The sequence below is a fragment of the Cyprinodon variegatus genome, unplaced genomic scaffold (genome assembly GCF_000732505.1).
Source record: "Cyprinodon variegatus isolate N-32 unplaced genomic scaffold, C_variegatus-1.0 Scaffold350, whole genome shotgun sequence".
In the NCBI taxonomy this organism is placed as follows: Eukaryota; Metazoa; Chordata; class Actinopteri; order Cyprinodontiformes; family Cyprinodontidae; genus Cyprinodon; species Cyprinodon variegatus.
Window position 1 is genome coordinate 403,094 of NW_015150803.1, and position 20,451 is coordinate 423,544.

The 20,451-nt window shown below is 37.8% G+C and overlaps 1 protein-coding gene across 1 annotated transcript in view; it reads left to right on the forward strand.

The window, feature by feature from the left end:
* The first annotated feature begins 6,665 nt into the window (after positions 1 to 6,665).
* Positions 6,666 to 20,451, forward strand: part of LOC107091732 (cytospin-B-like) — a 49,647-nt gene continuing 35,861 nt past the window's right edge. The window contains exon 1 of the mRNA XM_015385842.1: positions 6,666 to 6,684. The gene's annotated coding sequence lies outside the window, so the exon portion shown is untranslated. The remainder of the gene's footprint in view (positions 6,685 to 20,451) is intronic.

Genomic DNA, 20,451 nt, shown 5'->3' on the forward strand with positions numbered 1-20,451 from the left:
AACATTGTGACAGTTGTGAAAGAAGCAATTTTTACCTGGATTTTTATTTTAATTTTTTCAAAATAATATTTAAAGGTGAGTTTAGACTGCTAGATACAGTGATTTATTTATAGCACTGTATATTTTAAGTGTTTATTGTTTCTATTTACTGTTTATATATTAAAATTTATATCTGAAAACCCAACAGAAATTATGTTGATTAAGAAATTCTTGAGATTTTTAACAAGAGCTCAGACTGACATGCTGCAGAAACTTGATATTATATGTACAGTTGTTGCCAACCAACCATTAGTTTCCTTTTTATGAGTTTGATTCATTCAAATTTTCCCGAAAATGAACCAGATGAGCGGCTTTACTTTGAATGTCCTTTGTTGCTTTTAGTGCCAAGTTGCACATAGACCCCTCCTTGGAAGCATCATGCTGTTCCTCCTGGTGTGATCAGTTCACAGTTTGTTTCTTATTAGGTTGTTACCTGTGTAGTTAAATGAGGCATCGTTGTGTTTATTGCAGCATTTTCTGACTGTTTGCAGTTTCTGTCTTTTAGTGTTTGTGATTCCAATCTTACCACATATAAACCAAATGTCCATCAAATTGCCTGGAAAATAACCTATGACTGTGAAGGATGCTCAGATCTGCAGGTTTGGGACAAAAACGGCTGTCATAATTTCATGACACCGGTTGGAGAAAACCAAAAGGCCCGTCAATTCCAACTTTCTACGTTTTTCTCTTGGTTTTGACAGGAACAGCAGAGAAAAGTATAGAATAAGGGCTTTACTGCTTTTTATGATGCTTGCGGTGCATACTTTCTGTAAAGTGGCCCATTAAAATCCCAGATTTTACGTGCGGTTAATCTGGAGCTCCGTCTTCGGTCTTGAGGCCGTTTTCAGGACTGGCTGTTCTTTTGAAAAGCCTCAGGATGTTTTAGTCAAATGACAGCGGAGGTATGGGAAATCTCAGTTAAAAACATCCTATTTTGTAATTCCTCATTTGTTGATGGGACCGTTTGCTCACTTTGATCTGGAGTGTTTCTGCTGAACACAAATGTAAATGTTAAGATGTCAGATAGTGTTTAATAACAGTTACAGATTTGATTCTTTTTGCTGTTTAATGAATTCATTACTCATAAATATCCAACACCAAGAAGCTTAAGTCTTTCCTAAGTTTGTCATTGGCTCCTCTCATCTTCTGTTCAACTCATTATCCAAGCACTTCCTGTCATGTGCTATTTATAGCCAGGGTTTGTGTGGGGAGCACACATGTCCAGCTGTACAGTGCTCAAACTGTCTTTTTATTACGCAGAAAATGTTATCTTGTGTTCTCCTTGACTCGATGGGAGGAATCTGAATATGTCTTCCTTGTGAATGCGAGACGCTGAGAAGGGAATTCGAGGTCCCATCTCCCAGCAGCGGCGGTGTCTTGGAAACGGATAATGTTGATATTGCTGCTTAGGAGAAAATGAACTCTGCTACCCTTGGACTGTTAAAGCAGAATGAAATAAGTCAGGATGGGTTACTACAATTGGACTGACCTTGTCCGGCTAAGTCGAGGTTTATAAAATGAAGAGACTGCAGAGATGGGCTTCTGATGTCTACCTCTCTGCTCACACACCATTTTGTCCTCCATAGCTCCTTAAATGACGTATATGATTAATACGATAAACCTTATGTAGCCTTTTAGATATCACATTTATAATTAGAATAAAATTCCTTCACTTTGTCGGCATATTTTACATTCCTGTGCATTATGGGTGGAGGTTACACAAAAATGTTTTCCTTCTATCATAGGGTGAGACGATTTCTGTTTTCCTTACACATTACACACTTAATTATGCTACACACTCAAACCACTATGTATTTTACTGTGAATTTATATGACTGATGATGCCTGAGGTATTGGACAATCCTAGAAAGCTGGTTGTCCTTCTACAGGAGCTGTTGGTCGTTTTCTCCACTGCTGTCATTCAGTCTGTTTCACAGACATCCATTGGGTGGGTTGTTTTGTAACCGGTGATGATCGTCCACTAAACGGGGAGGGCCCAACCTGCACTAGACAATGGGAACTTCAGAGATGATCATCAGGGGTTACCTTACGCTCAGGATTTGCACAGATCAGAGTCAGGAAAAATCAGTGGCAGCTGAGATCTGGGACATCGACTAGAAATATCACAGTATAAAGGCCAATTTATACTACTGACGCATAGGCTCTGCAACCGTCAAATCTGTCTCTGTGCGTGACCACATCCCTCACGCAGAGGTTCTGCAACCATTGTTGCGCACCTCTAAGAAATCCTGACTACGTGTTGGACATTCGCAAACCAGTGCAGACCTCAAGCCGAAGTACGCAGACAAAGAGCAGCTGTGATTTGTCCTTGGTATGCCTTTCCAGCTGTCTGTGTGGTCGTCCTTCTCAATTCGGTGCCGGGGCGCGCCATTTAAAAACTGAGGAGTAATAACAACAATGGATAACCACGACGAAAGGTTGATCAAGAAGGTTCAGAAGTACAACCACTTGTACGATGCCTCATACATGTTGTTTTGGAAAGTAAACACTCTCGCCTGCGCCGCCGAAGAAGTTCTCGTTACCATCCGAAGTTCTTGCGAGTTCTCCAATAGGCTCCCCCTAGAGCTTTGGTGGGAAACTGCTGTGCGTGCCTAGAAATTCCAGACCGATGTTGCAGAAGCATACCAGCAAAACCGGTTTGCGACCAGACGCAAGCAAAATTTCATGTGTGCAGTTGCAGAAGTATAATCCGCCCTTTATGATCAAAGAGGCATTGCGAAGTTTTCTAATGATACTGCCACCTGTGGCCTAAACACAGAATGCATCACTCTTCTGCTCGTTATCATAGTTTACACTCATACTGACAATTTAAAAAAACATAGGCTATACCCCATTTACACTACCCTTGAAAAAACGTGCCAAGACCGGTCTGAGCTCAGTAACTGAGATAACTTATCGCGCTGTTACAGATTTCTAAGAAATAAATCTGAAATTATTCATAAGGACTCAGGCATACAGAAGGTGAGTGACGAAGGTAAGACCACAGACTCTGAGCTGTAGAGATGAGCCAGTCAGTGTTCTTCTAATTCCTGTGAAGCTTCTCTCTTCCTTTACTGCAGTTGTTTCTAGTTTATCTTTAAATTCATTATTCACACCTTTCTCCCTTCAGCTGACAAACATTTAAGGATCACAGCTAATAGCACCCAGCAGTGAAAGCTCTTAAGAGGTAAAACGGAGTGGAAATCAGTCCAACCTTTCTGTTATCAGCTGAAAATCTCGCTCTCTCAGAGCCTGTTAACTTGCAGATAAATGTGGAGATGTAGCAGAAAATGCTGCCTCCTTCAGATTAAATTTGTTGTTCTCTTTGTTTAGTAACAGCATCTACACCTTTTTATTCTCTGAGTGGTGTGTAGCTTATTAGAGAATCTGCTGGTTTAATTTTTAATATAACAAAATTATTATATTAATGTTTAAAATGCATTAGAAATATCAGTATTACCGGGGAAACGTGGGCATGCAGGTTTCTCCTGTTTTAGATTTTTGTCCTGCTGCCTTGTAAACGACAGATGGTTCTCATCCTCCACAAATTCTTTTTAAAGATTTTCTGCCCAAAGATGATCGACCACAATCTATATCTATTTTATGGTTCATGGTGTTTCTCTCTGTCAGTTCACTGATGGAGGAAAGCTCCAAGCATCTTGTTCCTCAGGCTGTTTGAAGTACAGAAACGTTCCGGAAACAATCTGCATACCTGACAAGCCCTCAGCAGCAAAACTCACTAGTTTAAAGATTCTGGTTAAATTGGAGCAAACCCGGTCGGCAGAAGATTTAAAAAGCAAACAGGACCGGCAAGTTTGACTGTTTGACGTGTTGTGTCACTAAAATATTTGCTTTTTGTCTGTCAGATGTCTGACCCATTGTAATCTCCTTTAGTCTCCTTACAAACCGAACACACCCACTGGGAACATCAAATGCCTTTCATACCGCAGAACAGCTTAAAGACGGGAGGAATCACGTCTTTTTGGGTTGGACATATTATGATGGAAAATATCTCGGCTCTGTTTAGCGGCTGCATGTTTTTTTTATTTCCTAACAGACCTTCTGGATGCTTGTGTTTCTATGGAGTCCGCCCACTCGGTGCACGCAGCCTGCTTGGCAGACTGCAAAGCAGCAGAAGTTTCTGCAACGTGGCTCCGACCGACTGTTTATCAGTCAAGAACTTTGACTCTGAGGGAGCAGGAAGTTCAGACCTCAGGGGATCCCCGTAGCTCTGAGAAAGATGAAACAGAAAATGAAAGGGATAAATATTGGTGCTGACATTTTATAACCCCAAAATATGCAGAAAGGAGAATTATTTAGAAAGCAATGACTGACTGAACCGAGGACTACAGTACATTTGTGCTTGTGTGACTGAGTTTTAATTACTGTTTTCTTTTTTTAGGAAACCTGTTGTTAAATTTAGCTAATTTTAGTTTAAATATCACATTATCAAGCAAAATGGTGATTTCTCAAGAAAAGCAAATAATTTACTTTGCATTACTAAAAAAATGTAAATAAAGTCATGCACTTTACAATAAACCCCAAAAAATAAAATAAAAGGAATACCTGCCCATCATATTTACTAACTAATAAAGTAGAAATAAAAAATAAATAAATAAATTGAATTCAATGAAAATAACAGAACTGTCCTCCTTAGAGCCTGCAAGAAAATCATTAAGTTTGAGAAAGCCTTCAGTTAGTTGCTGATTGCTGCTTCGCTTTTGTAGCAACTGGATTAAATAGTCAGTATCTTTCTACTGAAAATTAAACTTTCCTTTTTAAATAACGAATTTAACTTTTTTCTGATTTCATTTTAACTTGCTGTCTTTGATCATCAGAGACAAATTATACAGAAAACAGGCTTATTGTTAGCTTAAGCTGTCAGGTCAATAAGCAAAATATTGTAAAACCATCAGATTCCTGTCACCGTCTTGTGTGACTGAAGCTCTGGTGCAAAAAATTAATCATTTTTTGTCAAAGATGTTTAGAATAATAGATACAGAGAGAACAATAGTATTATTTGCATTCATCTGTGCACATTAAATGTTTTTTAAAAGAGAAAAGATCAATAATGATAACCTATTTTTAAGCTTTTGGTTTTGGTTCTTGAGCATAAACTGTAAGAAAAATAACAAAAAAAAAAGTTACTTCCTTTCTTGAATCTGAGCCAAAACAAGCTACAAGTCAGAGTCCCATAGTGAGTCCTTTTTATTCTGTAGGTTTGTGTGAACCAACCAGGGCTAAAGGCTGAATGGAAATCCTATTGATCTCTGTCCACATCAAAGCAAACCATCAGCTCAGCAGTTTCCTCTGCAGATTTCATCTCCTCTTGTTTTCAAACTCGAAAGATGCTGATATAAGCAGCACCGCAGTTGTTGCTCTTTCTTACTTATACACAGAGGAGAAGCTTTTTTCTGTTCAATTTGAGAAAAAACATTTATTTAACGATTTAAATCTTCAACTAAGATACAGTGATTTGTAATTTTACTCACTTTAGGCTCTAAGACATCTCTTTGTAAAATAACATACTTTGAAACACTGCACAGCATGTAGGCGACCTACTACCTTCTACTACCTGTAAATTGAAACTTTTTCTCTCATTTTTGTTGTGAGAGTGATGTTAACTTCTCTAATACCACATTGTTTGTGCTGTTGCACAGAAGTTTCACATCCCTGCAGACTAATATAGGAACACAGAGGGAGAACAGAGACTGTCTCACAGCATGGGATACGTAGTGGTCCCGTGCTTCCTGTTAGGCTTTAGCTGACATAACATCTTTTCTAAAATCTCCTTTACTACGTTCAGGTGTTGGACAGATGTTTGAAAGCTATACATGTGTTGAAGCAGTTATACAGTGATACCTTTATGGATGGATGTCAGCAATCCAGTTTTATGCACACTTCAACATTAGGAAGTGAGGCTGGGAATGGAATGATCTTGTATAACAAGTTCACAGTTTTACACCAAACATTTAGAGAAGTCATTATGCAATCTAGCCTTGCCTTTTCTGTCCCTCCATTACAAACATAAACTTTAACAACTGTGTTTCAGCAACAAGCCTGCCAAGCATTAACAGGAAGAAAAACACAACAGAGGCTCTGTGATGCTGTGGGCTTGCTTCTCTCAGAGATCCTGGGAATTATTATGGGGTGAACAGCAACATGACGGGTTTGAGGAAAAAAAACAACAATACAAGGACCAACATGATATTTGAAAGGAAATTAACGTGAATCACCACCGGATCTTTCAGTGTGTTGATTGTCTACTTCTTCTAACCAAAACGGCACAGAAATGCTTCATCAAACTCAAGACAACACTAATTCTTTACCATCTTTGAGCCCAGAACCAGTCAGCCCAGGGTTTTTAAGCAAAACTGTGTAAATTTTAGCCAGTAGGGGCGCTAGACCTGTGACCTCTTGTGAATGCTTCACTGTAATAAAATTACCATATTTGAGATTATATGAATTATTATCATATCTGTTGTGTTGAATAACAACATTTAGCTTAGTTTGCTCTTGTGTTTAAGAGGAACTGAGACTGTTGTAAAGGAGCGCTCTGGGTCACATGACCCATTCAGCAACAGATTCCAGCCTCTCAGGTTACATAGGAGAGTATTTGACGGGGACAGCCCACATGGACAATTGGTACGAACCAAATCCTCTATATTATACATCTCAACTTGAGCAAATAGTTGAGTCAAAATGATGTAGTGTTGCTTTAATGTATATCTTCTGATTTGTTAAATAAATTCACATTTGTAAAAAATTCTTAAACCTTAAACTTTTGCATGGAATAAATATTCATTGGTTAATGTTCATGTGTTAGACAAGGCCTAATGATACAAACTCATAATCTACGTTGATAAAGTGTTAAAGGTAGAGCAGACATCATGCAGCAGATGAGAGAATAAGATATTAAGGCAGAATTTACTTGTAAACTTCTCTGCAACATCCTGATCCTGATCTGTCTGGACCTTCAGACTCTCAGGACCCAGATTTGAAAGACCAACTTCATTACTTTACCAAAATAATCAGGATCGGAAAATCTTCTGATCTGGTGCAGTCCTGCATTGTAATCACTTCATGTACAGCAGCAGAGATGTGGTTTCATTGCTGTGGTGGGTTTTGTTATTGGTCCAGTGTTAATGGCCATCAGTTCAGCTGCTGTTGTCATAACGTGGTATTACCATCTCTATCATCTATGCTTTCTGTTGCAAAACAAAGGCCCATTTATAGGAATCCTTGTGGCTTCCATTTTTATATTTCTTGTTTTCTTATTCAGCTGTAAGCCTGGTTAGTTTGAATTTGTTGTATAGAGCGATCTCAGGAAGGATTAAAAAAAAGAAATTTGGTCTTTAATTCTTTAATAGATGGAAATGTGGTGATATCTGTGTCAAATGAATCTTACCTGGCAATTATAATATTACCAGTATGTTAAAAATCACCCAGTCATTGAAAGAAAAGTATTTACATATAGATAAGGATGATATTCGATGATATATACAGAGCTATGGGGGGAGGAAGGAAGATGCAGTGAATGCATTGTGCTTTGAGGAAGACGCTGAAGAGCTCTGTTTATTAAACCTGGTTTATTGCTTAATTCTAGAAACAATCCATGTTATTCTTCCTTCAAATGCTTATTTTTTTCACAACATCAAAAACGCAACATGAGAATTTGCAGTTAAGACACCACCATGCTCAAGTCTATGATCATCTCAATGTGTCTAAATCCGGCTGGATTTGTTAACGGGTTGGAACATTTTCCTTCCAGGGGACAGACTGTTGAAGGTTGAATTAAAACCTGATGGCGGAGTAAAAAAGCATCCAGAACAAACGTTTAGTTCCCATGGAGACCGAACAGTGACTAATGGACAGACCTTTTTTATGCTGACAACAGAACTACTTGACCTCTTACAAATCTTCACATGCTATTTCGACGTCAAGAGTCGTGATAGTTGCAGCTTTCGCTGCTGGCGTATACATGGGCAATGATAATAATGGAAACAGATTTATTTTCAGACGCATTCATCTGAATCATCATTCTTGTTTGGTCAAAAACTTTGTTTTTGTCTGCATGGAGGATCTGACTCACTGCTCCTTCCTGTGCCTCAAAGGAGGAAAAAGGAAGTAAGCTAGATGTAGTCAGCAGCACTGTTTGAGTGTCAGTCTGCTGCTTGCAGAGTTACTTCACCTAATGGTTCTTCTACCATTTGCATCCTACCGTCGTTGGCCAATCGTCGTCCATTTGGTTCTGAAATGGACTAGCTGTCCATTCTATGGATAAAACATGGCTTCTTGTACTTTGCAAATGCAGTTTATTGAGGATCTCCATCAGCACGTTATGGAAACCTGTGTATTGCAAAAGATGTTTCTTCATTCTTTTGCTTGCACCAAGTATTGTACAATTCCACTCTTAACAAGTACTTAAACTATCCTCAGTTTAAAGAAACATGTTTTTAAAAAAAATCACTAAACAAGCTAACTATTCACTATCTGAACTAGTCATAAAAAGTCAATAATAGTTAATAGTTTTGGCCGAAACTCTCAAGAAAACTCTCTTAATGATTTTTTTTTTCTCTGCACTGAATAAGAACTCGCCAAGAATCAAAATTTTTGACCGAAAAGATTGACTGAATGGCAGTCACTTTCAGCCCACCTTGCCGTCTTTGTTCCCTTTTAATAATATCATCTGACAAAATTCTCCTACCAATTATATTTAACATCTGTGCTGATGTGATGAAGCAATAGACCAGGTGCTCCACAGTGAGGCTGACAGTTATAGAGGTAATCATCTAGATTTTGAACACTGACTTAAGGATCTTTGCTGAAATTCTTCTCCTTTCTCAGTGTTTCTTGTTTCAAAAAACTAGCAAAACTATATCAAAGACAGTAGAAATGATAGAACGCTTTAAGCCATGGGGTTAATCTTCTGCTCCTGTCTGGGGTGAGGTAGCTGTAATCAAACAGTGAAGTAACAATTTAGCTTAAAATGGTCAGTTAGGAGTTCTTAGTTTATATCTTTATTTCTAGGTTGACTGCAGAAACATACAGTCTTAATAATGGATCATTCATGAAAGGGAAAAGTGTGGATTAAAGGATGCATGTGCGTCTCTACTCTCTTACCATTGAGGGTAAATAATAATAACTTTTTTACTTTCTATGAAATCTAAAGTTTGCCCTAAGATTTTTTCCATGTACTTAATCACTAAGTAAAAAAACTATTTTTTTGTCCTAAATTATCTTAAGAGGGAAACCCTTAATGAAGAACTTAATTTCTTATATCATAAGATTTTAACAGATGCTAATAAATGTTTTTTATTACCATCTTTACCTTGTCTTTTTACTTAGAAAAAAATGTTATCAACATGAATGTTGTTGCTCTTTTTTTGTTTGCATGTTTAAAGAAGAGCTGAAAGAATTACTCTTGATTAATCGGTTATTGAAATAAAGGTCAACTAATTTAGTAATCGATTAACCGCAGTATAGATTTTCTAAAACATGCCTTTTGGTGAGAGAAAAACCCACTTATTGCAGTAATTATATCAAAATTGAATAAAATGTATATTGCGTTTAAGATTTAAAAAAAATAATAAAAAAATATTTTTTATAAGTCAATATGCTCTATCCAGAACTCTACTAGTGGAAAATTTTATTTTCCCCTTGTTTAATTCTGTAAAAGATCTTCTTTAAGGAGCTTTTGCTATCCGATTATTGATCGATTAATCAAAAATCGATTAGTGAGATACTTGTTAGTTAAGGCTCTAGTTTAGGGTATTCCTCAGTGGAGTTCTGATTTGCTTGTTAAGGCTAAAGAATCCACTGATGCACATGTGCAGACTGGATTCAAACATCTGTCACTGAGCTCTATCTGATGCATGATTTTAAAAATAATCTGTGGGAGCAAATGTACTATCTGTAAGAGCAGAGCTGCTCCTCGTTGCTCCTTCCTTACCTGTTCTTTCAGTCACTCCTACACATTTCTTCTTTTTGTGACTAAGATATTCAGCTCTTTGCCAGTTAGGAAAGGAAAAAACCAAGTTAGCATTTTTTTAAATCGCAAAATCCAATTTTCTTTAAAAAATGCGACATGTTATAATGAATTCACAAATGGAGGAAAAAAAACAATAATCTCTGTCCCACAGGTGAGATTTAGCGCCGCCACACAGCAGACACTGAATGACACCACTGTTGACAGTAACATGAATAGTGTATTGATAGAAGGTAGGTGGGTTGTAATCCGCATTTTCTACATTTATATTCTTCTTATTTCTAGATCATAACAAAATACAATTTATATGCAAAAGGGAATGAAAATGTGTGGCTTAGAAATTCCTCTAAAAAAAAAAAAATGTGGAGATTGTGGCAGGCATTCAGCCTCCTGAGTCAATGCAGTGTAGTCTCTCTCTCATGTTGTTCAGCTCCTTCTACATGTCACCAGCTTATCTACCTTTGGCAGAGAAGGGCCTTGTCACAACACCATGGCGAATACTCCGCTGTCAAGGGGGTGGGGAGGGCTGTATTCAGAGTGAAGCAGAGTTAGTTTTCCACTAACAAGTTCGACAAAATACTTTTTAGTTGATCTTATCTGACCAGAGCATGTTCTTCCAAATAATGGTTATGTTCTTTTAAATGGCTTTCTTTCTGGGCATCTTCTGTAAATCCTTAACAAATTCTCCCATTCCATCTCTCCAGCTCCCCCAAAGCCACTGTAGATCTCTTCTTTTTCTCTAATTGATGCTTTTCTTGCATAATTTCTCAGTTATGTTGGATGACCATATCTTGGTGAATTTGCCAAGGTGCAATTCTTGGGCCTTGTCAGAATGCATGACAAATATATTGTCATCATAGCAGTATTGATTCAGTCATAGTTGGTTAATATATTTCAGATGTTGTAAAGTTGTATTTTACACGTGAATGTAATATTAGGCAGTTGGACGGAGCCTCCGGCAGCAGATGTTCACCCTTGCTAGAAAGGCCAAAGGTCACCGAGTGAAGCAGGCACAAATGAGAAAGAGGAAAGAGGAAAACGAGCCCAATATCACCATTGCAATATCTACAGTGTGTGAGTTGTGTATACTGTGCTCTGTGACTAAAGTTTCTCTAAACTTCCTTCCTGTTTGTCCAACGATTTCCTCTAAAAATGTTCTAAAGAAAAACTCTTAGGCCTTTACAGAATATTTGCATTTATTCTAAGATGAAGTTACAAAGAGTCGGATCTGTTTACTGAGAAAACTTGATTAGAATATATACAGCAACTCATACCGATTCTTGTCATACTTTTCATTTTCCCTTTTTTTGTGGTTCTCATCTGAAAAAGATATGAAGTGTGTTATTATTTTGCAGGGTTGTCAAAATTGCAAATCAGAAAATCAGTGTCTGCAATAGGGAGGGGAGTGTTTGATGCCTCCTTCTCAAGTCTAACAGCAGTTGTTTTAAAAGCAGCTTCTTGCTTTTGAAAGGGTGCGGTCAGATCGAGTTCCTCTGTTAACCACTCGCCACAAACTGAAGCCTGTTTAATTCCAAACCAGAATGCTCTACACTTTCGACCCACATGCTCTACATCCTTGGCAAGCTGCATGCTGTGGGCTCAAAATGAGAGCATTATGGGAGAACATACATTCTGACTGCCAGCCGGTCCACAAATGACCCACCCTCATATTACAGAGGGTTTCTGAGACACAGATGGGCTTTGTCATTGCCACACAACCTCATTTGGTTATAAAGAAAACTAAATATTCTTATTGATTGTAGCTGCCTGATCCCACAGAATTTATCGCTTATATTGAGGTGTCACTCTTTGCAATATTTTATCACATAATTGGGATTTCTTTCCGCCTTTGCCCTTTATTGTTTCTTTAACACAGTGTTAATCACGAGGTAAAACTGAGAGGTGGAAACAAAAACATGCTTCAGGAAGAAACTATGTGAGACACTTCTCCTTTGTATGAAACATGGGGAGGCAGCAGCAGATGGGGCACAGAGGCCTGCCTGCCGCCCGCCATTCTTCCTCTTTCTGACTGCTGCATGGAGGCTGTCAGCCGCTTTTCATGTCTTTTCATTTTCACTCCCTTATTCGGTCAGTAGAGCAAAGCAATAAGTACTTTTACTCTATTGTGGTGCAAAACAATAAAGCTGCAGGGCAGCATCTGCTACTGAACATCTGAGTGATCTGCCCAAGAAAACATGATACACACTTTATGTACTATTTCAGAAAAAAACAAATGATTAACAGATTCAAGTTTTGTTTTGAAACGTCCTTAACAAAATAAAAGTTTTTAAAAGCTCTTTGGCTGATTGAAACCCACAACAGGAAAGCAGCTAATTTTGCAGCTTTTGTAGGACTGCTATTTCCTCTTTGATCAACATGATATCTGCCTGTTTTTTTAAGGTCTGCAAACAACCTATTGACAGGATGTTTGTTATTTTACACATAGAGCTTTTAGTTCTGGGTCTATTCATTCCTCTTTGTTGCATGTCCTAACCAGGCTGATGCACAATAAGCATTTGAAGTGGTAGGAGTGATGTCTTTGTTGCAGCGCTTTGCAGTCTGAAATTTAACTATAAAAGCCATTCTGAGCTCTGATCATAGGTGGTGTTAAGCCATCTTGGCCATGCATGTAGTCATTGTGCACATAAAATGAAAGGTACTGTTGTGTTTGAGCTTTTCACAAAATACTATGGTTTTTAAATATGTCCTATTTTATTATATTCTAGGTTGAATGTGTGAACGCCCAAAATGTGTGAAAACAATCTCTGAATAATGATGTACTACAGTGCTTTGTCTAATTTTGTTCGGCTTGGTTTTCTTAGAACTGCTAAATGAGACGATCTAAAAATCATTTTGACACCTCTTTAACTTCTTGTGAAGAGGTATTTCTTTTCTTTATGATTTATATTAGGACATAAGGAAATGCTCAGTGTGTGGGGGAGGGTGCAGTCACTGTAGAATAGGGTTTTACTTTATTTTAAAATGTGAATAATATATAAATTTGAAGTTTCATCACATTTTAGCAATTAGCATTTCTGTATTTCCCCGAGGTCGTAGAGCCGTAGCTTAACTCTGAGATTTCCAAATCAAACATATTCTAAAACAAGCAGGCAGCAAATTTTCAATGGAATAAAACAGAGAAACAAAGTTGCTTTACTTTGTTCTGCCTTTCTGTTATCTGCTAAATGTTTTGCTCTCTCTTACTCATTTGCATGAGTATGTTGTAGAAAATGTATTTTTTTTTTTTTTTTAGCTTTTTACATCTCTGTGCTTCCTCTGACTTCATTTTAAACAACCCACACCATGCCAAATTTATCTACAAAGTACTTTCAACACCCAGCAGGACAAAAGTCATATTCACATCCTTAACATACAAATAATCCATCATAAAAATGATAAAGCGGTGTATTAAAATAGTAATAGAAGAATAAAATAAACACAGTAAGACAAAGTCAACATCTCAGATTGTTTCAAAAGAAAAGAAATATCTTTAAAGAAGATAAAAAATAAAACAGAAAGTAAAGAGGCCTGTTTAAAGGTAAGGTCATTCCACAGCTGGGGAGATACAACGGATAAAGCGCTCTGGGGCTGCGCTTTGTCTCTGGCCGCCTCAGTAACAAGCAGTCAGCTGATCTAAGGTAATGAGAGGGCGTGTACTGTTGTAGAGGCTCAGGCTGGTAGGGTGGGGCAAGGCCATTAAGGGCTTAGGGAAATATAATCATATTTTCTTCAACCTGTTAAGAGACATCAGCATTTTGTGCCCTCTGAAGCTGAGAAATGTCAAGTAGCTTTGTACTCTTTCTAAATGCAAGGGACACATCAACCTCTTTCAAATGAGCTAAAACTCACAATGAAAGACATTTAAAATCTCTCCACAAACAGATGAAAGAAGCCAGCGTTCTTTAGCTGGCATGACTTCAGTGAAAAATGAAAAGCAGTTGTCTCTGAAATGGGGACAGAGTCTCATTAATCACCCTTTGCATATAAGCTGAAATAAGCTTACAGTCACCTGCTTGTATGATTTTTGTGAAGAATAAGGCCTCGTCCACACGAAGTCAAAACGAACACGAAACGCTAATATTTTCCAGAACGTTTGTCGTAAAGACGGAGACGTAAAATAAATGTGATCGTCCACACGAATGCGTGAAAACCCTCAAAATGTATGCCAGGCCTATAAGTGGCGCTGTGGTGCCAAAGCAAAAATAGGCGACGAAATGTTGGGCATGTGCACTAATATTTATACATGGTTGCCCTGCGGGTCCATTTTCGTGGTTCAGTCAAATTCAGGTGCTGAACTATGTCGTCTATATTGCTCTGTTCTTCCTGGAGATATTTCAGAAGAAGAAGATTCTGTTGTAAGCCCGACAGCAGGGTGAGTAGCATGAGCAGCAACCATTCAACACAGTACGGCGCCATTGTTGTTGTGATACTGTGTCGCGCATGCGTGTTTAGAGGCGACGCTATGACGCAGGCGTGTCAGACAAAAAATGCGGTTAGAGCTTAAAGATGGAAACACGAAAACGGCGTTTTAAAATCTTCCCACTCTGAAGGCTTAATAAAAAAATTATCGTTTACAGACCCCCGAAATGCCGGCTTCGTATGGATAAGAGGCTGGTTTGGTGAAAAATTTGTGCGTTTAGGCCAGGGTTTGACTTCGTGTGGACGGGGCCTTAGTGCAGCTGGTAGGTGTTGCAGCGTAGATTGTCTGGTGTAGGCTAACAAACAAACTAGCCTTCTCTGCCAGGGGAACAGCCTAGCTGGACTACATGCCCTATTTCTAACAACACCCAAAAAGCTCCCCTTACATTAAATTAACTTAAACATTTATTATTACTTTGTCTCTCTTCAATTTGCTTCTCTTTCCTCTACTTGGACGGTCCTCCATTGCAACTAAAAGTGGAAGGTAGAGTGATCTACAGTTACTGTACCTACCCTAGTAATCCCTAACCACTATGCCACCATTGGCGTGAACCTAACTACCTAACCACTAGTTAGGTGGTTTGGGCATTGCACTCCTGAGCTTCTGAGTTCAATCCCCATTCCCACTCTGGGTCCCTGACCGTTAACCTCCACACTGCTCCCCGGGCGCCGCACAATGGCAGCCCACGGCTCCCCAAGGGGATGAGTTAAATACAGAGACTTAATTTTGTTGTTCTTTACTTGTGACAGCGTAATGAAAATAAAACGCTGGAAAAGAAACAGGTAAAACGCACTAATCGGACAGGTTTGCCCCTTTTGGCTACTCCCGTTTAAAAAATGGCAAAGCAACATGGCGCCTTCATCGGGTGCACTGCCCCCTATGTTTTTATAAGCTACTAATTCTGAGCTATGAGAACTCTTTCATTCTAAATGTTATGTTAGTCTTTTGCAGAATATGAATTTTTTAAAGCAATACTTGATTTTGCTTAGAAAAGCCAAAGTTGTGACCCACTCTCCCTTTAACTGAGCTGGTTAGAACTCAATGAGTTTTCCACCGAGTGGTTGTACCCCAGATGGAGGTTTCTCTTTCATTCTTTATTTGAGAAAAGGTACAGATACCTGAGTGTTTAGACACACACAAAAGACTAAAAGTACTTGTTGAACTTTAATTTTTTGCCTTAAATGTTATAAAATATCTATTAAAAACTACATTCTTAAAAAAACAGTTCTATTTAGGGATGCACCGGTATGGAAACCTGGTTTGTTATGGCTGATATTTTGTGATGTCATATATCAGATGCATTTACCCTCCCTTTGAAAACCATGAAAGACCAACCACAGCTGACATTGCTTCTCTGCTTCAGTTATAAACAATCGTTTGCTGCATCACTATCAAGTCATGAGACCAAACAAATATCACATGAAAGATTCCCTGCTATCCTGGAGCCAGTCAGACTTTTCTACATAAGCTTCGTAGTTGGTCTAAATAGCAGCTCTTTTTTTCATCTCTCCGCTTGGTTGTTACACATTTTAGGATAAACTTTAAGTTCCTGCTGTTTGTTATCAAAGCCATCAACCTTCTTGCTCCAGCATGCTTGTTTAAATTTTAAAACTTTATGAAACCATGTCAGGGCTGAGCTCTGCATGTCTCCTGGAAAAAGTGTAAAAAAAATAGGGGAGTGTGTTAGTTTCTACATATACTAATGGACAGCAGAGCTAGGGCCCATGATACAATTGCTGATCTCAAAGTTTTTAAATCATATTTAAAAATACATCTTTTCAGGCTCCTGATCCCCCTCAAATTTTAGGTATGCTTCATTTATATTTTACTCATCTGGATTTTCCCACACAGATTATATATTTAACTTTTTCATATATTATTAGTAATGTTTTAATATAAATTTGAAATGCATTTTATTTTCTCCTCTCTTTAACCTTTTCTTGATATGTAAAGCACGGTGATCACCAACAGGACTATCGTAAAGTGCCATGTAGATAAACATTGATTGAATTACACTTAGACTGTCTTAAAGCCCTTTGTTTCTGCTATTTATGAGGGTTTTTACTTAAATCTAATAAAAACTCAACATTTGAGATTAGAATATTACATCAAACCAACACAAAAAAGCATAATCAAAACATGTACATGATTTAAAAGTGAAAATTTTCAGCAGATGGCCTTAAGTTTCCTTGTCTTTTATACCTCTGCTCTGCAGTGCAGTCCAGTGGTTAAAAAAACTCTTTCCAGCACTTTGTTCCATATTCAGCCTAACGTTTAACTTACTATTTTTGGAAGCAATTAAGGCAGCTGACTGCCTATGACTTATTGCAGAACCACATATTACGCCCATTTTTAAAAGGTTTGTATTTTCTTAGCATGATCCATATTTAGTGCTCTACTAACCATATTTACAAGCTGTGGTCTCTTTATTCTGCATGTGGATTTAAAAAAACAAACAAAAAAAACATTATATTATAGAAAATGTACCTTAGGGGCAGTTTCTAGAATTCTATGATTTTTTTTTCCAGCTGAATGGCTTTCACACTCGCTCATCTTAACTTTTATCCCATGCAAAGATGAGAAGGGAGCCTTGCTGGCCATTTAACAGAGAAATCCAGGTTTCACAGCTAGGTCATTGAGAAAAAAGTGGGACACCATTCTGGCTCCTGAGAATCGGCCCTCTGCAGTGTGATATGGTGAGGTCGAATTTGCAGAACATACTGTAGCTCTGCAGTGACTAAATAAGGTGAAACCAAAAAGTTTTACTTGTTTACATTCATGTTTAAATAGGTGTTTAGTTCTTTCTTTAAATAAGCTGGGACCTCTTTGCTCTTGTCTTTTTTGCTATCAAAGCAGCGTGTTAAGCAGGTCAAACTTGTGCTTGACATTATTGTACCCTGGCCATAAAAACTGACATGAGACGAGGTAAGATATCACAGCTTAGAAGCTGGACAGCCAACCCAAGCAGGGGTTAGTCACAGGATACCGCCCCGAGAAGTCCTGAAGATCATCTGATGGGCCTAAAGAAAAACACATGCCCTCACACAAAATATAGAAAATAATAGGCTCCCTATCACCAAGTCTTACATTTCCACAAACTTTTCTATCAAAACTATAATAAACTTTGTGTCTGAATCCTCCTGTGTGATGATTGTGCACTGTACAGCAATCAGTTTCACCCTTTGTTTTCTCATGAGTCATTATGTATCATTGCCAAAGGTGGTTATGAAGTACCATTGAAGGGTTACTTGTTTTTTTTACTGTTCTTTTTAAATTGTGCTTGAATTCTCGGACCTGATGTTTATTATAGTCAAATATAAGAAATATGTAAATAAGAGTTTTTGGCTGATATTGGTGATTTCTTTTAGTATATCGGAAGCAGCCGATACCATCCATGCATGCTCCGATTCATTAGTGCATTCAGCAGCCATGCTTTGAGATCTCCTGAAGCCAATGCAGTGCCACTCCCTTCATTTGCTGTCCATTGTTTATGTTTGGTTTGATTTGCTAATAAAATTTAGGTTATTGTTTTAATTAAGACTTGTGTGACATTGGTTGTCAATGTGTCATTTTTATCATGTACATTGAGAAAGAGAAGGAAAATTCAAGAATTGTCCCAGAAGATCCACAACACATATCCGGGAACAGTTAATTTCAAGATGATCACCATTGGCATTGGCCATCTCAAAGTTTAAAGAAAAGCAGTTGCTTTGAGAAAGGCAAAATTTTATTGATATTTGGTTGATCGGCTGTCCATCTATGCATTTTTTTTATGTTTTTTTTTTTTAAACTTGTAGGGTTGTACCATCTCTATCTCCTAAGCTCAAAGTAAATGTTTCTCTCCTAAAATAATCATGATTTCTCATCTTTTTACTCTGCAGATTTCTTCAGCTTAAATNTGTTTATTATAGTCAAATATAAGAAATATGTAAATAGGAGTGATTTCTAGAGAGACCTCAGCGGCCAATATTTTTGGCTGATATTGGTGATTTCTTCTAGTATATCGGAACCATACATGCATGCTCCGATTCATTAGTGCTGATTCATTAGTGCCATGCTTTGAGATCTCCTGAAGCCAATGCAGTGCCACTCCCTTCATTCGCTGTCCATTGTTTATGTTTGGTTTGATTTGCTAATAAAAGTTACATTATTGTTTAAATTAAGACTTGTGTAACATTGGTTGTTAATGTGTCATTATTATCATGTAAATTGAGAAAGAGAAGGCCAATTCAAGAATTGTACCAGAAGATCCACAACGGTATATCCGGGAACAGTTTTGGCATTGGCCATCTCAAAGTTTTAAGTAAAACAGTTGCTTTGAGAAAGGCAAAATTTAATTGATATTTGGTTGACGTCTGTCCATTTATGCATTTTTTTTTTACACTTGCAGGGTTGCACCATCTCTATCTCCTAAGCTCAAAGTAAATGTTTCTCTCCTAAAATAATCATGATTTCTCATCTTTTTACTCTGCAGATTTCTTCAGCTTAAATCTGGAGATATGTGTTTAAAACACGGTTCCTATGAGATCTTTAAGTTCTTGAAAGTTTGTAAATTTGATAAGACAAAAACAAACAAGTTTGAGGTTCTGGAAAGTTCTTGCAAATGACCATAACAACAGACACCTGCCTTGAAATGGTTTAATTTGGGGGGTTAAATTTCACAAAATGACAGATTTGGTTTGTTATTCCCTGCATTCTTGTTTCCTCTGTGTAGTCAGCATAGATGGCTTGTGCTTGTTGTTTATTTTTTGATTGTGTGCATTGATGACTGAAAGACATCTTCTGCCTCCATTTATCTGTTTACTATAGTGTGTTGAATTCATGTTAATGTTTATTTAAATACATTTCAATTAGTGAAAAAAATTGCAGGCGGGAATATAAACAGAAGTCTAATCGACCAAAACTTCCGCGACCCCCATGCATTACCTCCGTGGACCCCCTAGGGGTCGCGGTCCCCCTCTTAAAGATCTCCGCTTTATCAACACGATCAGAAAAAGGTTGGGATTAAAAACAGCTTTCTATAAACCAAATGGTAGTTTTTAAACCATTTACTGTACGTCAGACGTGGTTTTCATACCTAAATATGGTAGGGGGAATCCTCAATAATAGTCCAGTCTCCCTTAAAGGCACAGGGGCTCAGGTTACTAAAACCCTAATCAATAAGTCAGCCTCTCTCCAGGGAACAACAGCCTGAACATGCTCATGTATAATGGATCTCCTGTTTTCCTTTGTTGCGTTTTCCCCAGATGAATGCTCTTTTCCCTTGAACCATATAGTACAAGCCTGTAATGGTCATTCTGACCACATCCTGTTGGAAACACAAACCCCTCATTGTGTGGGTTTTAAAAACATATATTTTCCAATGAGATAACCCCTATGTCTTTAGCCTTCTGCATACCTCCTACATATATCCATATTATGTCAAGTCTTGGTAAGTTCCTCCAATTTGGGCGAATTAGATAAGAGCGGCTGTTCTTTCTCCTCCCTTGTGCAGGAAGTGGTTCAATGGGGGGTGACTTATTACAGTGGCTCTATGTTTGTGTATTTTGGACCAGCAGAAATGCCACCGGAAGCTGCTATTGCCTTATAAGTATGTTACTGACGTAAATGTGTTCTGTAGTCTGTAGCGCTGCATTTACCTTTGTGCTCTCCTATCAGATCCAAACCTGGTTAACTGTTGAGCAATAATAATTTTAGGACATTGAAATTATATGGATTAATTGATTGAGATAGATTTTTACTTCCAGGTCGAATAAATGTTTAATCCCCTAAGAATGACAGTACTGTTACCTCAATGGGATGCTAGAGGCGGGGCTTATTGTCGAGCTTTAAGGTTAGGTAAAATTAAGTCACTCTCTTTATCTCTAAATCTTCTAAAGAAGAGGCTTTAGTGTTTTAAAACATGTCAGTAATTGTCTTTTGATTGTATATTTTTAGTTTTACTCTACTTTAAACACAGAATAATTTAATTTATCTGTCGATCAGAAATTGTTGACATTCTTAA